This window comes from Lathyrus oleraceus, chromosome 7 (assembly GCF_024323335.1).
Source record: "Lathyrus oleraceus cultivar Zhongwan6 chromosome 7, CAAS_Psat_ZW6_1.0, whole genome shotgun sequence".
NCBI lineage: Eukaryota > Viridiplantae > Streptophyta > Magnoliopsida > Fabales > Fabaceae > Lathyrus > Lathyrus oleraceus.
In genome coordinates this window covers 283,480,634-283,487,024 of record NC_066585.1, presented here as the reverse complement: position 1 = coordinate 283,487,024, position 6,391 = coordinate 283,480,634, and positions in this window count along the sequence as shown.

Genomic DNA, 6,391 nt, shown 5'->3' with positions numbered 1-6,391 from the left:
CTATTTCCAACAGCACACGTACCATCTGGTGTATAGGCGGGAAATGTTTCCATCTTGACAATTGTCCTGGGAGCATATTGTTTTAGAGCCAACAGGTATTTTGGAAGTTGTTTGTAAGACTCCTCCCAATTACCAAACACTTTTTCAATAGCTTTTGTTCTAGCTATCCATGCCTTCTATATGATGGAGTGTACTTGTACTCTGCTCTAATATGCGAGATTATTGTACTCACCTTTAACGATGGATTGTCGCCAATGACAGACAATATTTCATCACATATTAGCTGAGAGCTTAATTTACAATGATCCTGCATTGGGTTTGTCAGCATGCATGTGTGATCTGGACCCGTTGATCCAATCTCCCAAGACTCGCTCCTCTTCTGGTACGAAGTTGACAACCTAAAAAAGCAGTGCTCATTCGGACAATAAAATTTATACCTCGATGCGTCGGTTCTGTCAACTCTGAAATCAGCTGATAGTTGCATGTCGAATTTCTTAATGGCTTTTACACATTCCTCTTTTGTGCGAAATGTGTCTCCTTATTTCAGAGATCCTTGCATTTGCACGTAAGGATTGTACCATACATCTGCCGAAGGCTCATCTGAACCCAAATTTAACCTTGTCATGTGTTGGGGTGGGAAATATACATGACTTGCTGGTATTGGCTCCTCTTCCTCTTCAGCGTTCACCATCTAATCAACCATGATCTCAGGTTCCTCTTCTTCGTCGTCTGGAACATTCACCTCAGCTTGTTCGTCATCAGTCTCACAAAACACTTGTGATTGATCAATGTACTGAGACACCTGTTGTTGATGAGGTAATATATACAACTCTATATCGTTGTAACCGGATTGTTCGTGACTGACAAACATATGATGAACATCATCATCATCTCGAATCTTCTTCTGATAAAATTTTACCTGGTTTTCTGCAAACCAAACCGGATTTTTATAGATGATCTGACCCACATTATTACACTGCAATTTCTTTTCTATTCTTTGTTTCAGATGTGAAAAATTTGATCGTCGATTTATTGTAAACCGAGTCACCTTTGTGTTTCGAAAACAAAAACCGAACAACTGATGATCAAATATTTCACCTTTGACATGGGCACTGATCATATAATGTTGTGTGGAAGACATTATGTTGAAATATTAAATATGTAGATAGTTTGAATGGAATTGAATGCATTGCTAAGTTGTTCATCTGCACAACATAAATAGCTTGGTCATTGGTAAGTTGGTCGTTGCATTGATAACTTGGTCATTGTCTGTACAAACTTGACCATGCATGCAGTAGAAAGAATCCAACACGCAGAGAAAAGATTGACAAGAATACACATGCGCCAGGGAATCAAAGAATCTCTAATTTATGTGCCCTAAGATTCCATCCTAGGAGCTCATTCCCTAGGCGCCATAAAGTAATTGAGGCGCCAAAGGGTTGGGCGCGTCTTCACACAAACTAGTCTTAGGCGCCACTAGGAAGGGCGCCCCTTCCAATTGCCCTTCACTAAGGCGCCAAGAGGAAGGGTGCCTCCTCCTTGCATGTGAGAAATCACATGTAGGCGCCAAGAGGAAGAGCTCTTCTTCCCTTGCATGTGCTTTCTTCACATGCGCCAAGAAGATTCCTCACATGCTAGCTTTGTCTTCCATTCTGAATTTTGTCATTCTCTTGTCTCCTCTTGCCTTTCCATGCAACCAATCACACTCTTTTTAGGTTGCAAACCTACTCACTCATTCATCTATAAATAGTCTCTCATATCAACAATATCAAATCATCTTCATCAATACTCAATTTTATTCTTCTACCACACTTCTTTCATCTACCAAACTCAAGCTTTGCAAATTCAAATCATGTCTTTGTTAACTATGGGCGATGAACACAGAGGCACAATCGAGAATATCTCGACATTTGTATGTTATATCTCTCTTTTAATTTTTTATGTTATTTGTGTTATACCTTTGTTATCTCTCACTTTTTAGTTTCTATTTTTGGATTACTTCTTATAGCTATCTTTTTTGTGTTATACCTTTGTTGTCTCTCACTTTTTAGTTTCTATTTTTGGATTACTTCTTATAGATATCTTTTTTTTGTGTTATACCTTTGTTATCTCTCTCTTTTTAGTTTCTATTTTTGGATTACTTCTTATAGATATCTTTTTTGTGTTATACCTTTGTTATCTCTCACTTTTTAATTTCTATTTTGGGATTACTTCTTATAGATGTGTGTTTGTTGAGTATGTATTTCTTCTTCTAATTGTATTTTCTTACTTTTTTGTTATTAGGATCCGAAGCGGTTTAGATGCTGTGTACATGCATATGTACCCCACGATCCTTTAATAAAACCATATATTAGAGGATGTGGATTTGGAAATCTACTAAACATTATTTCGTACTCGGTGGACTACAAGTTCATTCTGGCTTTGTTGGAGAGGTGGAGACCCGAGACCCACACATTTCACCTTCCGATTGGTGAGTGTACCGTCACATTTGAGGACGTGTACATGTTATTGGGTCTCCGTATAGAAGGAAAGGCAGTGAATGGCCGAGTTAACCAAGACAACAATATATGCAATGAACTATTGGGCGCCCCTTTGTTAGACGACGAAACTGAGGGAGACACATCCGGTCAAGCAAGGGGGCAAGGTATAAATTTAAAATACCTAAAACAACATTATGCCAGTATAGTATTGTCCGATGATTCAACCGAGTATGAGAAAATAATAAAAGCTCGGTGTTATATTATGATTTTATTTGGTAACTTTTTGTTTCCAGAAAGTATAGGTAATTATGTGAATATAATGTATTTACCTTTATTACGCAACATTAATAAGGTAAACACTTATAGTTGGGGTTTAGCTGTGTTGGCTCATCTATATAGTGCAATGTGTAGAACTGCAAAAAAAAATATATGTACTTTTTTTTCTTGTGCTTATTTGCTTCAAGTTTGGGGGTGGTCGAGAATGCCGTCGCTCGCCCCGATAAATGAGCGCCCATTCGTGTTCCCGTTTGCAACCAAGTAAGTCTAACACTTTACCATTCACCATTTAGTTAATTATATTTATTATTATAATTAACAGTAAATAATATTTTTCACTTCTTTTTATTATCTTAGGTGGTCAGTAAGGGGAATGAATTACAACAGGTGTCCGAAACACGCTATTGTAGTCTATCGAAATCTATTGGACCACATTGGACATGACGATGTAATAATCCTACCGAAATATATTTTAATTTAAAAATACTTCTCAAATTATTTTCCATCTAACCATTTCGTATTGTTTTACAGTTTGTTTGGAGGTCATATTTGGGTTTGAATCATGATGTGAACCATGATGATGATGCACTTTGGACAGCGAAGACACTGATTATCTGATTCACTATGGTGGAAATGCACCAAAGTGACCGGGTCAAATTGCAGTTCAGAATGCTACAACAGATTCCAGAATCTCCCACGTGTTTGGGGAATTGGCATAAAAAAAGGGTCGACGCACAGTGAAATTATTCTGACTGAAGAGACTTTGCAAAAGACATGTGTCGTCAATGGAGGAATCGACGACAACACATCTTGAACGAACCAGTCATCCAAGGTGCAAGACCCACTCAACAATATATGGCATGGTTTAGGTCAGTAACAACTCAACAATTTGTATATGAGCCACAGTATTTGGTGGATCCACGCCAACTTGCTTCATCATCGTATGCCCCACATCAATTCACAACCCAACACCAATGTGAACCCACCCAAACCCAACAACCAACCACACAACATCAACCGACTACATACACACAACAACCAAACACCCAACATCGCAACCCGTTCATGCCAACCACCCAACAACCAACCATCCAACGTCGCACCCCGTTCATACCGCCCACCCAAACACAAAACCAAGAATCAAACCCCGCATCCACAATCGTCTATAGCCCAGATAATTCATATGGGTCACTTCATCGTAGCCCCCCACCAATGAACACCCAACCACTGTTTAACTATAGTACGCCCCAGGAACCATTGCTTCGTTTTCGAAACGACTCAATGGCCCAATTTGGGCAACTATACCGTCCCTAATTCACCCAACCCCAACGCCCTAACTATGATGACATGGGCACCGAACTCCATTACGGAAGCACCGTTGGCCAGAGCCCCTCCGAATATTGGGAGCAAATGATGACACATCTGTCAAATACCGCTGGAACTTCCGCCAGACCTTCCAACCAGCCATCGCTCGATCAGGTCAGCACCCAAAGATTACAAACACCTTAAGAAAATCGTGGGAGACCTCGGAGACAAGCTAACGCACTGGGATGTGGAACCGGGGAACATTATAATCGGGCAGGTCATTAGTTTATTGTCAGTCCAATGTAACCAATTATTACATATTTAATGAATTTATTTTTTTTCATTATTATTTCTTATGTATTAAACAATAAAAATTAAAAATTAAAAATTATAAAACTTAAAAAAAAATTAAAAACTAAAAAAATTAAAAATTAATTAAAAAATAATAGGATTGGGTGTATGCGTCAGATGAATTGGCGCATACACCCACCAAGCAAAAGACACTAAGGCGCCACTAGCATTGGCGCCTCCTCATGAGGCCCAATGCAGGCGCCACTAGCATTGGCGCCTCCTCATGAAAAGTCCAATGCATGCGCCAATGCTATTGGCGCCTCCTCTTAGTGGTATGAGGGTGCGTCAATTCATCTGGCGCATCCTCTACCAAACTTGGTTATTTTGGTATTTTTTTCGAAAAATTGATTATTTTCGATTTTTTTTTGAAAAAATTGATTATTTAGAAAAAAAAATCTAAAAATACCTTGACTAGTTGAGCTGTGTGTGTCATAATTTTGCTCCCAATCACAAAGCTTCCAGTAAAAGCATTTTGTTGTAAATATCTAATGTTGGTCATGGGATCATAACAGCTTTAGAACATTAGGATGGGTTGCTAAAGTGGCACCAACTTCAGGTCCTAAAATAGTAAATAAAGCACATTAGAAAAATGAATCAAAGAACTAAGCTTGTAAGAGTCTATGAAAACGTACAAAGATGCCAATTCAGATGGCTTCGATAATGCAGCATAGCTCGCAGCAAGAGCAGGAGCAACCTTCCACGTAGCCATCAACAAAGGGTCATATTCATTTGTATCATCGCATGATCTAGAATGACAATTTTGAAGTTCTTTATGGTGGCAATTCAATGGTGTTGGTAAATAAAAATGTGACATGTCTTAAATTTGTGGAAGATAAATAATGACTACATTGTCAAACTATTAGATAAGAAAATAAGCACAATACAACACTTTTCATTTATATATATATATATATATATATATATATATATATATATATATATATATATATATATATATATATATATGGGTAACAAAATTGGTCCAATTCGTTCAACATGTCTGTTTTATTGATATTTTGATGTGAGGTGGTTAAGGATTTAGACCCTCACCTTCTAATGTATATGTCCCGTCCTACCTTGTTTTTTTCACGGACTTTTGCGGACACAAATTTTTACGTTTTTAGACTTAAAAGATGCAGTGTCCGTGGGCTTTATCCACCTCGCCCTCACTTTTTTTTTGCGGTGCGGATCTAAGTTTTAAGCATGCATCCTCAACTATGTCCGTTCCGCCCTATTTTTTATGCGTTTTTGCGGGACGAACCTAAACGGGTCGAGCATGCCCGTTTGTCACCCCTACATATATACCAATATGTCATGTTTTCAATGAAAAAAAGGGACATTATAGAGCTGTCGCCCAATGAATGGATGACGCCTCTCAAAATATAAATGTCCGCCCATTGAATGGCCGACATGTGTTACAATTTTTATTTATTTAATTTAATATTAATAAATAATATTAATAATAAATATAATTAATATTAATAAAAAATATTAATAATAAATATATATTAATTCATATATTTAAAATACATATAAAAATTAATAATAAATATATATTAATTAATTTTGTAGTTGTAATAAAATAATTTAAATTTATTTTAATGTATATAATTAATTGAATTAAATTATTTATTAGATTTTAATATGGAATTAAATTATTTATTAGATTTTAATATGGAATTAAATTATTTATTAGATTTTAATTATTAATAAATTATGTTAATTAATTTTTAAGTATTATAAATTAATTTCAAATAATTTAAATTGATTTGTATGTATATAATTATTTTATTAAAAAAGTACATCTCCGTCAATGCAATGGATAGATGATTTGATTATTTTATGATTTAAATACAACTCCGTCATGCAATGGACGAATGCTTTGATTATTTTATTATTTAAGTACAACTCCGTCACTGCAATGGACGGATGCTTTGATTAATTTATTATTTAAGTACAACTTTGTCACTGCAATGGGC